This window comes from Xiphophorus couchianus, chromosome 9 (assembly GCF_001444195.1).
Source record: "Xiphophorus couchianus chromosome 9, X_couchianus-1.0, whole genome shotgun sequence".
Classification (NCBI taxonomy): Eukaryota; Metazoa; Chordata; class Actinopteri; order Cyprinodontiformes; family Poeciliidae; genus Xiphophorus; species Xiphophorus couchianus.
Window position 1 is genome coordinate 24,402,725 of NC_040236.1, and position 13,165 is coordinate 24,415,889.

Here is a 13,165-nt window from a genome sequence, read left to right on the forward strand (position 1 = left end):
TAACAGGTGTGCTCTGTGAAACTAGTTGGCTGTAGGCTGCTCAGTCTGGCTAATTCACAGGGGGAAGAAGGGTGGGACATCTGGATGTAGGCCGTCAGATAACCAGGCAAATCGTTTCTCGAAACCAGCTTAAACAGAGTTTACTTCAGTTCTGGACAGGGTAAATCCCAGCAGATTTAGGAAACTCAACGTACCCGTTAGACGGAGAGCTGGTAGCACATCTCCCCTCTCAGAAGAGGAAGTACGAGAGTGAGAGAGTAGAGACAGAAAGGAGGGGGGGGGTGTTGCGCAACAACAACCTTCTTTCTTTCCCTCCTTGCCATACTTGAAAAAAGGCGACAATAACGCCGGGTCACAAGCAGGCCCCTCGTCTCAGAGGGGAGGTCTGTGGAGAAAACGAGACGGAGAGAGCATCCTGTTGTAATTAAACATGCATGGGTATTTTTCTTCACAGGCGCTGTTTGTTTCGCCAGGCCTGGGCTTTGACAGGACGCCAAAACAAGCCCAGGTGGAGCGGGGCGTGCAAACAAGCTTGTGAGAACAGCCATGAAACACACAAATTAGCACCTAGACCGGATGAATATGCAAGTGGCGGGATGAGGGCCAGGATGCTATCGCGTCCTGGCTAGCACATGCACTCAAACCAGGTGAAAGTGAAAAGAGAAAAAAACCCCGAAAGGCGTGGAACGCGTTTCTTCAAGTAGATCAAGCTTCTGTTGCAGATTTGCTGTAAAATATCTGAAATCTATCAGGGGAATTAGCTGAGGAAGAAGCATCCAGCATGGGAGCTAAGAACATAAGGTTATACGGTAGCTTTTGGTGTTTTATTCATGCCTGCTCAACTTTCTTCTTCCCGTCTCAGTAATTGAAAGAGGAGAGTTTGAAACGTTGGTCAGCAGGCGGCAAAAACATTTGGAGAAGCTAAAAGAAGAAGAATAACAAGCCAGGAGTAGAGTGGGAAGAAAACAGATGGATGCTGGAGTCCAGTGATGGATGTGATGGGGGGGCTGGTGGAGAAGCACAGAGGATAGAAAATTAGGTTGAAAAATAAAATGGACAGGGGAGGGAGTTCAGGAGTTAGATGGAGCTGGAGTGGTCGGGCCCCGGGGTCCCACAAGAGAAACTGTAAAGTAAAGCTGAGTGAGCGAGCACCTCTGGTCCAGGGACATCTCGCAGGTGTGTGTGGTGGTTGTCTTTTTTTTTTCCTTCTTCCCCAGCATGGACTCTTCGGAGTGCACAGCGGATCCCTCTGGACGAGCCCCCACCCCGCCGGATCCGAGGTACTGCACCTGACACGGGTAGCCTCCCAAAGATGAACAGCATCGCCTCAGCCACAGTTAGAAGGTCGAGAAATTGCTCCCACCGCACACGGCCCCCATGTCATGTGACCTCTCCTCATCCGCCAAGAGCTGCTCCCCTCAGTCCACTCTGGCCTCTCCAAAAAGCAGCTTTTACACTTCTTAAGTCTTCCACTTGGCGGGACAGAGAGAGTCGGCGCGGCGCAGTGCAGCGGACCTTTTTCCACATGACTTTGCCCCGTTAAGGCTGCTCCAAAATAAAGCCCTCTTAGTCACACATGAACAGAGGGTGAATTATGGATTGGCCCTTGGTGATAAAGTTGATGGATATTTTAATGACATCCAACACATAATCTGCCTACTCCTTAACTAGCTTGAATTAACAATCCTAATTAAAGCGGGAAGAGAGAATGCTCAGTCGTCAATAAATTGGGACCGACAGCTTCGATTTACGAGCCTCACCTTGACATTTGTGTCATCTGAAGTGATCGTGCACGCTCTTTAGCTTTGTTGGTCTTATAAACATGCAAATTGAAACTTAAGATTTTTTATTTTATTGTTTATTTAATAGGGACAAAGACAGCAAACATAGATCAAGTCAATCTAATCCCTGCATCATTGCTAATTTGCAACACTAGTCTCTTCCAGGGTTACAGTACTGTTGGGTTTTTTCATTATAGATTAGTTGTATTATGTATTCAGTTATTGTTGAACAACCAACTGACTAGTGTTTTCTCCCAATTTTTGCCGTCGCCATATTACAGACTAGGTGCCGTTACTTGCTGACAGCTCACATAAACTGACTGTGTTCATGAATGAATCTCTTCACAAACACAATCCATGTTTATTAATTCCAGTTAACAACAATGTTTCCTCAATTTCAGTTTTCATTACTTTATTAGTTTCAGTTAACTGGATTAACCTTGGTCCCTAGAAAAATACCTTTAGCAGTTGGTTTAAATAAATAGTCAAAATCGACAATAAATACAGCAAAATGATCAAAAACAGATATAAAACAGTTCATTTAAAAACTACTGAAGCAAAAACAATTACAATATTATTGCTGGTTGGTTGGTTCATGTTCATAAACAATGGGGGGGGAAATGACAATAAGGAATATATTCCACATTTCCATTCCGTTCTCGCCAGCCTATAGCTGCAGATGCTGGTAAATGGAAGGTAATGAGGGAGCTGCCTGGCTTTTTGCCGCCTTGAGGCTTTTGGGAGCTTCATCAACTTGGAATCCAGAGGAAAACATGCGAAAGCAGACGGGGTACAGAGACCCACATCCATTTATTCACATTAAGAAAGCCACGGCGCCGCTGTTCTAAGTAAGTTTGCAGTGTAGACTTCAGCACCCCATCTAACATTCATGTCTCCTTTTTATGCTTTTATCACCTTGGATATGCCTGACTCAGCCAACCATGTACTCTCTTCCCCTCGCCCTGCCAGGTCTGGGAACATCCAGCCGCCCTGCGACAATACAACACAAGCCGTCGCTCTGCGTCTGCAGCCTCGCCTTTTTTACCGTTTAGAGACACAAACATCGAGGAGCGTTAGGAATAATAGACCACGACTTTTCTTTCGCCTGTGCATTTTAAATGTGTGGAAAAACACAGTAATTAATGTCTGTGTGGGACATTTATTGAGTCAATGTCATAGAATTAGGCTTCCCCCTCCCCTACCTGTTGCTACACATTGCCGGTCAGCTGGCTGAAACAAGACTAGCACAGTTTTATACTTTATTGATCCATAGGGGGAAATTTTCTCTTTGTTGATATAAAATATGCAACACAAATGTGACATTACAGGTAATTTAAATATGAGATATAAAACAAATTAAACTTGTTTCAAAGTATGTACAAGAAAATACAGTAAATATTTCAACAAAATTAATTTTGCATTATTCTCCCCATTTAATGAAACTGTCAGAAGAAACTTGTTGGCAAAATCAAACCATTACTTCAAACCTAAACTGCAAGGTTTAAGGATCATTTTGGTCTAACTGTAAAAAAAAAAAAAATAATAACGTAATAATTTTGTAGCAGTACATTTTTGCTTTTTTTAAATAAAAGAAATTAGATTGTCACAAATTTTTAAAATATATATTTTTGGTGTAAATCCCATGCAGCCCAAATAAAGAACCATCAGATGGACAAACTTATTGGCCAGACCATAATTCAGATAAATGTTGACCGTAATCAGGCACATTGTTCATTCAGCCTGTTTTATTGATATTTGGACTAATAGGCCATAGATTTTTTTTTTTTACAGTTTTGCCAGTTTTGTTGTGCGATTCTCTATGGCTTTGTATTTTAAAGGGGCAGTATTGTGTTATAATGTTATTCCCTCATCAAAAACATACCTGGAGTGTTGCTTTGATTCTTTTATGCATGTCTTGAGAAATCCTATTATCTCCAAGGCAACCATTCAAGCTGTGCCAAACACCTGGGTGGACCTAGCTCCACCTTTGTGGTGCAGCGTCCAAGCTTCTGCACCCCACTCAGCCCCTTCAGACTAGCCAGAAGCAATTAGCAAACACCTGGTGGAACTACACATCTGCTGAGCTCATTATAGTAGCTACTTGCTTATTAAAGGGTTAATAGAGGAGCCATATTGTGACGACTTCCTGAAGGAGAAGGCTCAGAAAGAGCAGGATTGTCTAAAAGAGACAGTTAAATTAGAAAGTTGAATTTCTTTTAAGTCATATTTGATGTATACAGCATTTTTGTTACCACTGAATTTAACGTAGTTACTTTATTGTGCTATAAAATTTGTGGCTGGTAAACACATAATACTGGCCCTTTAAAAAAAATCATCCCATTGTGCTGTAATAAAAAGAGGGGATAATAATAAAGTGATACTGATGCAGATAAAAACAACGCGTGTGCTCAGGCCTGGTAAAGGCCGATAATTAGTTCAAGGACAATAACTGGCATCCGAAGAGGCCAGGTTATCTATTTAGTTAGCTTGGTAAGCTAAAGAAAAGCTAACTCTTGCTCGGGTTAAGAAGAATTAGAGATAAGCTGCAGGCCTGGCTAACAGAGAGCCTGCTGAGTGGGAACAGGGCGCGGGAGTTGGGATGATTGAACCGGGCTGTCTTCGGGGAGGGGGGAGTTACATGTGCTAATCCTAATCAGGACCTGTTCCCTGCCATGTAATGGAGCAGGAACAAGCTCAAGCTCGGCGCTGGACATGCTGGGGCTACATTAGTGAGGAATGTTTTCCAGCGCGGGACACCGTTTCTATTACGCCGCCACACACGGCAGGAAGAGGAAGCTGTCACTGTGAATTAGACGCAGTGTGTGCCGTGCAAACATATCTTGTGTAATTGGAATGAGGAGGAAAGGGGAAAAAAAATAAAAGAGAGAGGGGAAGGCTTTTTGCGATAACACGCGGCTCGACGGTATGTTGGAGACGTTACGAAGCTTTTAGCAAACTGTCAACCTTCAGGACAAAAGCAGTCTTACACAGCAGCCTCCAGAGGCTGTTTCGTTTACTCACCATACATCAGCCCAGCTAGTCTGGGTTGCAACTAATACCTTCTCTCTCTTTCTCTCTCTCTCTCTCTTTCGGAGCACTTCGGTTGAAGTTTTCTTCTCCTTAAAACAAAAAACCTGTCCAGTTTACCTGATGATATCGACAGCTCTACTGTAAAATCTCCTGCCGTCAGAGGTCAAAAACACGATGTTCGCCGAGTCGGCTTCCATCTAAAAGGGAGTAAATCTCAGAGCGGAATCACTTTTCTGACAATAATTTATAAATTATGCACCGCTTGTGTTTGAATTCAGAAAGGCTTTCATATCTCTTCCATTAACTCAGATTAAGATTTCATACTGATGCTGGGGGAGAATGCTAGCAATATCCACTCCCCCCCCTCACACACACACACACACCCTCTGTCTCATTTCAATGAAATTTTTATTAGTAGCTTTTTTTTCTGTAGTACACTCCTGTTGGGATGTCTGTGAATCTGAAGCTCGGCTTTGGACATGAACTCCCCTCAACCTGCCTGCCAGTGGCTCTGAAGGTTTCAATAATTCATGGGCTCGGGCGAACTCAGCCGTGAGATTCCAGCTGCAGAGGTTTAGCTCTAATGTAGAAATTGTGAACGGATGAAAACTGGGATGTCATAAGTAATACATCCGATCTGAGAAGGGTTTTTTTTGTTGTTGTTATCGTCATCTGGGATGGGATGGGGGGGGGCATGTGACTAATAAATTAAAATAAATAAAACAACAGAGAGGGAAAAAGGCATTTAAGACCCAACGCTCCTCCATTCTTCCTCTTTGTGTTTGGGAAATGAAAAGACCTAAAGCTATAGGGCTAAAATATATCAACCTTAATCTCTTAGTGCTCCGGTTGGACTCCTCATTGTGTGCACTCTTTGGCCCTCTTTGTGCAGCCATCAATACAAACCGGTCCCCCTAATGCCATCCCTCTGAAGAAATGGGCATCACACCACTTACACTTTATAGGCCAAATCCATTTATTCGAGCATTATTATTTATTCGGAAAATCTGTCCATTCAGCGCCGGTGTCCCTCCGCGTTTCCCTCCCCCTGAAACACGCAAGGTCAGATGAGATGGGTCTGATGAACTTTCTCTTTTCTTCCACTGCTTGCAATCTATAGCGCTCTCCCCTGAGCCATATGTCGTCCAGTGTAGTCAGGACTGTTTGTAATGGCTCTGCTAACAATGCAGTCTTTGTGCCAGATAAGGAGAAGGAGAAAGCTGGATGCCAGGGGGCAAGAGGCAGAAGAAACACTTTTAGTGCCCGCTTATGTATCTTTTTCTTTTTTTCCCCCCTTCCTCCCCCGTTCCATTATACAAATGGAGTCTGCTGGAAATATTTGTCTTGACAAGTAGTTTAGCATTGCTCCACGTTCCGCTGGCCTCCATGAAAGATTAAGCCATTTAAGAACAGATGCCGCGGCGCTTTCTGCTGCTGAGTACGCCGTGTCTTCAACTGACATTTCTCAGTTTTCTTGTTGGCAGCATGTGGATTACTTCTGCCTATCGATATCTGATGTTAGAACGGAGCCTCTGTTGATGCTCTCCCACTGTATTTTGGAGGGTTTTACTGCCGATATCAACGCTGCTCCTCGGGGAGCTCCAGGGTAAGTGTGCCCCCCAGCAGTCCGGCCCCTTAAGAGACCCCCGCTGCACGGGACTTGAACACAGTCTTTGCACTTCCAACATATCAATATACAGAACGCTCTCGGGAGACTTTTTCTCTCGCACTTCAACAAGACTCATCAACGCCAGACATCACTGTTTATTACAGAACTGTAGATCTTAAATATCAGTTGTGGTAAACATCATCACACAATCTAGACATAAACTCTGCCGACCCCCTCCTTCCCCTAGGCCCACCTTAAGAAAATACTATTACAGTTACAGTTTAGTTACTGGAAAGAAAGTAAATAAATACCAACAACAGATAAACTGGATATATAGGCCTGTCACGATAGCAAATTTTGCTGAACGATTAATTGTCTCAAAAATTATTGCGATAAACGATAATATTGTTTGAAGACCTTTTTACACTGATTTAATAGAAATGATGTAATAATGCATGCGATTTCCTGCCAAAGATAGATACACTTTATTTTCAAAAGAATATTTAACACTGGAGCTGATAAACAAAATAAACAAAACAACCAAAAACAAAAATAAAATGGATTCTCTGTCTCTATTAACAAAAAACTCACTTGGAAAAAAAAACTAAACAACATAAAGCCAAAGTGGAAATAAATACAGATTATGAAGTCTGTATATTATGTTGCCCTTCCGTAATAATTAGATTTAAATAGAGAAGATGGGCACATCGACTACCTGATGCAATAGTTCACACTACATGATTTTTTGCTCCTATTTTTCCCCTTACAACAATCTTAGATCGTTGGTCTTTCTAAGATTGTGTGGTGTGTTACGGTAGATCGTCGTTGCTGCTCCGATCTAAATCAGGGTTTTTTTCCCGACTGGGATCTTAACGCAGCTTGTTGAATGTGACAGGTAGCCAATCAGAAAGCTCAGATTCTCCTCCATGTTTTCTGAGGGGAAATTACGGAGGGGAATCCCAAACAGCTGACACAGCGCAACCCGAAGTCCAGCTGACATTGGAGATGATATGTGGAAACAACATTAATGTTTATTTAACATGCAAATATAGAAATGACAAGAGGAGGAGTTGGAGCGAAATTGCTACTGCAGTTGATAAACCCCGTAACTTTTCAGCTGTTCTTCGTTAACGTGATGTAAATAGGTTCTAATGATTGTCAGGACTTTGCTGACACTAGCCACATGCATTGCAGGTAGATTGTAGTAAAACATTGATTAATGCCTGGTTTTAAAATTAGTTCACTGGACTTGTAGCCATTATTTTGTGCCCATTGTTGGACACCACAGGGCAGGAACGAACCGGATGGAACCGTTATACCTAGGATTTCTGTCGGGTAAAGTGTGGTCTGTCAGGTTTTGAAAATGAGCCGACAATCGGCTGACAGCTCTAAGATCGTGTAGTGTGCGCTGGGCTTTACACTAAGGAAATGAGGAAGGGAGGAGTCGGTGGAGAGCACCGGAGTTGAGCCTTTTTTCATTCAGTCTCATTAGCTGAAAGAGAAAAAGGTCGGAAGAGACGATAGTGCCGATAATTAAAATGACGTCGATAGCTTTAATTTATCGTAGATTAATCGATTTATCGTTTATCGCGACAGGCCTATGGATATATGACATTTACTATGTAATAGGATATTTCGCTTATGCTCAAAGATGAATAAGTTGTAAATTAGAGAACTTAGACCTTTCATGTATTTCATGTATTTTTTCTCTTTTTCTCTTTATTATTTAATATTGTTCCATTGTTTCACTGAAAGGTCATTTGTTTTTTGCTCGATTAACAATAATCTCAATTTGCAACGGTAAAAAGAGAAAAACACCGGACCGGATAATGAAAAAGTTTGAGCAAATGGTAATCTTAGTTAATCATTAACTATAATCAATAAAATCTAATAGAGAAATGAATCAAGCACAATCTAAATTGAACACATAAACACGATAAAAAACAAGCTAAATAGGAGAGGGGAACTTAAGTTGTTTTGAATAAAATTTTAACTGGAGGACATTTGTGACTGGTCACAGCAACCTCCCAAAAAAACCCCTCAGATTTACAAGCAAGCTGATTTTAAACACAAAGTTTCCATTTCAAAACCTCTGAAACAGCTACCTAGAATATGGGGTGGCTTCTTCATAGGTATATTTCACATAAAAACAAAAATTACTATTTTCTTTTTTCTCCATTTCTAATCTGGCAACTTGTTCGCATTTGAATGTACCACGTCAAATGTTTGTAAGTGCCAGATCCAGCACACACCATGAAAGATATTTTCTAGGGAAAGTCATGGAAGAGTGAGTGGGTGAGACATCGGGAAGAACTTGAGTCAGTTAGGGTACAAGAGATCTCATATGCTTAAATTTAGGCAAATTTTTCCAATGTGTTCTCCTTTTACAGAAAGAGAACACGTGGAAAGAAACATCAACCCAGAGTTTCCCCCAGTGTGTTATATAAGCCTGGCGGGCCACCAGGCTTTACTTTCCCACCCCACCAGGCTTAGTGTTGTTTTAAATAGGGTTTTTAATACAACAGTAATCGTGACAGTAAAGACGGGTTACGCTAAAGTTTATAGTTGACATATTGAACTGGGTGTGAGAGCATGGGCACCAATTGTGCTCTCCCTGCTTCTGCCTGCTGGCCTCACACACCATTATTTTCCAATTATGATGCCTGCTTGTGCACCTCCAAATTTTTGTAACATTTTTTAATACCAAAACACAGTGGGCATCTGGTGGACTGGCCTAGCTCATAGGTTAGCAGTTTTTTGCGGGAAACACTGAACGGCCGTGAAAGATATCAGATTAAATCACCAGTAATTATTCATATTTAGATGAAATACATAAATCAGTGCAATATCCCAGGATTATGTGTTCAGTGTGAACATGCAGACTTAGGAATTCCTGCTGAGTTTTAACAACAGCCAAATGCTAACAGAAACTGAGCTAACTGTACATGAACAACACAGATATTACAACGTAAGTAGATAAACATTGCACAGAATAGAAAGCAGGTCATATTAAAGACAACTCTAAGCTTGATAATGAAACAGTTCCGATTCTGAACGGCTAATTAAATGTGTCCTGTAGTGGCAGCTGATGCAAGCCGTGCCACCTTCATTTTGATTCATATCCCCATCGTCCTCCTCAGGGTCATGGCAGCTGCGGAACCGTCCCCAGCTGCCATGCTGCAGGTGGCAGGGTACACACCGGACAGCCTGCCAGTCTGTTACCAGCCTACCAGCAAGGCAGAAGACAAATAAATGTGTTCAAACTTGCAGGGAATGTAGAATTTGGAGTGAATGTCAAACACGAATACTTTTTCACTTTTGGGGAAAGAAAACTAGTGCAGGTAGAGGGACAATCCAGACAGGCGTCCAGCTGAAGCCGTTTTACTGTGAGGTGACGGCGCTGATGGATGGACATCAGAACCACCGGTTGGTGGTGAACGGATGGATTCAGCTCATGAGATATAATGATATTTGCACTGACAAAAACAAGCAAACAAAAAACACAGCATTGGCCAAGATTTGTTGCAATTTTCTGGAAAACTTTACTTTAGAATACATTTTTAAACAAATTGTTTTTTTTAAATAATTTTTAAAAAACTCTCCGAGTGAAGAATTTATTTCACAACTTTTTGAGGGTACCTGGATGAAATGAGAAGTAGTGAAAATAACACTTCATTTCTATTTGGGATGAATAGTTTTTTTATTAATTTAACTGAGTTATGATTTTATGCCTGTCAAAGATTTCAGAAACATGCAAAGCTTGGGTTTTTGTGAATTTTAAACAAAACTTTTTAATAGCAGAGTTCTGTCAGCTATGTCAAGGTAATAGGATATTACAAAAACTACTTCCTTTTATACATCAGAATAAGAGTCTGTAGAGCAGGCTGTCAAGCTAAGAAGCAGACATCTTCGTATCCAAATAAATAGACCCAAAGAACTTCAGAACAAATGTTTATGATTAGTGCTTCAGGGTTAGCACAACTAATCTTTTAGCTAACTTTTTAGATTAGCCCAACCATATTCTTAACCTGGATCTGATAGTTTTGTAGAAGGAGCTACAGATTAGGGTGATGACAAGAAGACTATCCAACCTCAATAGAAATTCTAAAGAAAACATTAAAAAAAGCTGATTATTGTTTCCAAAACTAATACTCATTTATATTGCTCCGTTTGGAGACAGGTCCGTCTTATTTTCTATCAGAAACAAACTTATTGGTTAAAATAAAAAAAATAATAATGTCACATCCAACCGTCAGGAGTATGAATAATTTTGTATTCGCCTCAAATTTGCATTTTGACAGGAACTGGGTAAAACTTTCCAACCTACTAGAAGGTCAAAACGATCGATTCATATACCAATGTTAAATCTATCTTACTCTCAAGGTTTTTCAGAGCAGTGCATTTCTCCTTGTAATTTGAGAACAGTCCATGTGCTGAATGACAGCAGGCACTGTCATGGAAACGGCGGCCTCTGTGGTCTGTTGTTGTATAATTACAGTGATATTGGCGCATCTAAAGGCATGGAGAGAGATCCAGGGGCCGAGCCAGCAGAAGTCCGGGTCAGTGTGTAAACACAGCTGATTGTCTGGGACAGCCACGTTATCTAAAAGTCGTTTCCATCATTAACACGAAAGGACACACGTCTCCTCTGGGAGTAGCCGGACAGCTTCGGGGTTAAAAGGCACATGCTGAACTATCAATATCTTCCACTAATTGTATGCTTTTTAATTAGAAGCATAATCAATTATGAAATCGTTTGTTCTTTCGCTGCAGTACGGCAGTCTGGGCTTTATGTCTGCACGCAATGCAACAGTAAAACAAAAAAGAAAAAAAGAAGGAAAGAATGAAAACAATTAAAAAGCGCACCAGACATATGACAGCACATCATTTGCATAATTTATTTATTTATTTTATTTATTTTATTTCGAGTCTGGGCGTTCCTCTGACGGAGAGGAACTTGATCGTTTGACCTCTGCATCGTTGAACTGCGACTGATGCGCTTAATCGTCAGCTGTCACTTCCTATCTTAATTAATCCTAATAGACTATTGATGCGACACAACTGTTAGGCTTTATAATTAGTATTACAATTTAGACCGGATAATCTAACAGGGCAGTCCAATTACTCCGGAGGAAATGGAAAGCTGTCGTTATGAAACAGCAAGTGCACAAAGAGAGAAAGAGAGAGAGAGAGGAAAAAAGAAATGAGTGCTGGTCCCTACTGAAGGAGAAACTCATGCATACATTAGACAGTAAATGACAAAACATTCCCCCTGCTAATCTCATCAGGCATTCAGTGAATTAGGGAAACTAATTGAATTGATTGCTGCTATCAATAACAAACAAATCTGTTGAGTTGTCCATGCTCATATAATCTGACCTGATTCCTTCAGCTGTCGCTCTCTGTGAGAACGCCGCCATGCCACGCGAGATCCGCCCAAGCGGCCTTTACCGCGTCTCCGTGCTTCCACGGTGATAGGGCAATTAATAAAAAATATATGTTAATAGCAGCTTAATTGGTGTGCAGGGGCGGCTTGACGGGGGGCCCGCGAGGAGCGAAGAGGGGGCCCGACATATGGTCGCCTTTCCAGGCTTTGACTGTACCACTAAAAACAGGAGCCTGCTGTTTGGGGGTTTTTTTTAAACATCAGTGATGTCACTACTTCCTTTCACCTCCTTAAGACAATATCTGTTGTCTTTCTTATAAAGCCAAAAGACAGCAATCAACCTTCTGACTCCAAACAAAAAGAAAAGAAAAGAAATTGAAGGATTGTATTTGAGCAACAACAAATCCCTCCCTGAAATCAGCTTCACGTCTCAATTACACACCAAGTGAAATTCAGATCACACTACTTTCTGGGATTTTTCCGAAACCAAGGAATAATGGTGACGTAATAATAAATTATTACAGTAATTTTGTTTTATTAAAAAATGCAAGCGACTTTATTCGTAAAGTTGCTTGCATTTTTTTCCTCCTTCTTCTTTTCTTCTTCCAGAGTGACTCAGTGAGCGGCTCCCATTTATGTTCTGCTACGGCGGCGCAGCGCTGAGCGATGCCAAGTGATTCATACACAAATGACCTGAGGGAGGCAGCAGTGCAGCGAACAAATGTGAGCACAGGGCCTCACACTCTGAACGTGCTTTAAAGGCCATTTACATAGTGAAATCTAATTACCTCAGCTCTATGAGAGAGTATTTGATCTCAATCTTAAACAGAGCAGAACATATTATTAAGATTAAAAAAAAAAAAAACAGGAGGGAGAGGAATGAGGAGGAAGGAGAGGTGGTTGTGTTGGGGAGGTGGGGAGGGGGGGTCCTTAGATGGAAGTGGCTTACTGAACAGAGGATTCAGCTTGTACACAATTCAGCGCCCTCTTTTTAATTATTTTCCAACACAGATGAAAAGGGGGGAGAACACTGATTTATTTGTGTCCCCCGAGACAATAAAGGCTCAGGGGACAGAGGGAGGGGGGAGAATGAAAAGAAAAGAAAAAAAAGAGTGAATTTTGGTGGATGGTGCAGCGTAGCAAAGGAAGTCAGGGTCACACAGTGGAGCTCTTGGAGTCGGTGAGTTTCAGAGTAACACGCCACCGTTCATCCTCCTGTGGCCTGCACACAGGAGATAATATCATCATATAGTCCACAGATTATTCTTTTGGAAAACTATTTTAGAAGTCTCTTCGGTCCTAAAATGACGCCTCAGACTAAGTGTTAAATTTCAAACTGTAGTTCAACCAAGTCGTCTG

General features: G+C 41.5%; 1 long non-coding RNA gene across 1 annotated transcript in view; it reads right to left on the bottom strand.

The window, feature by feature from the left end:
- Nucleotides 1-298: 298 nt before the first annotated feature.
- The window catches only part of LOC114150570 (uncharacterized), an 81,881-nt gene continuing 69,014 nt past the window's right edge, over nucleotides 299-13,165 (bottom strand). The window contains exon 4 of the long non-coding RNA XR_003596783.1: nucleotides 299-385. This is a non-coding gene — a long non-coding RNA (uncharacterized LOC114150570). The remainder of the gene's footprint in view (nucleotides 386-13,165) is intronic.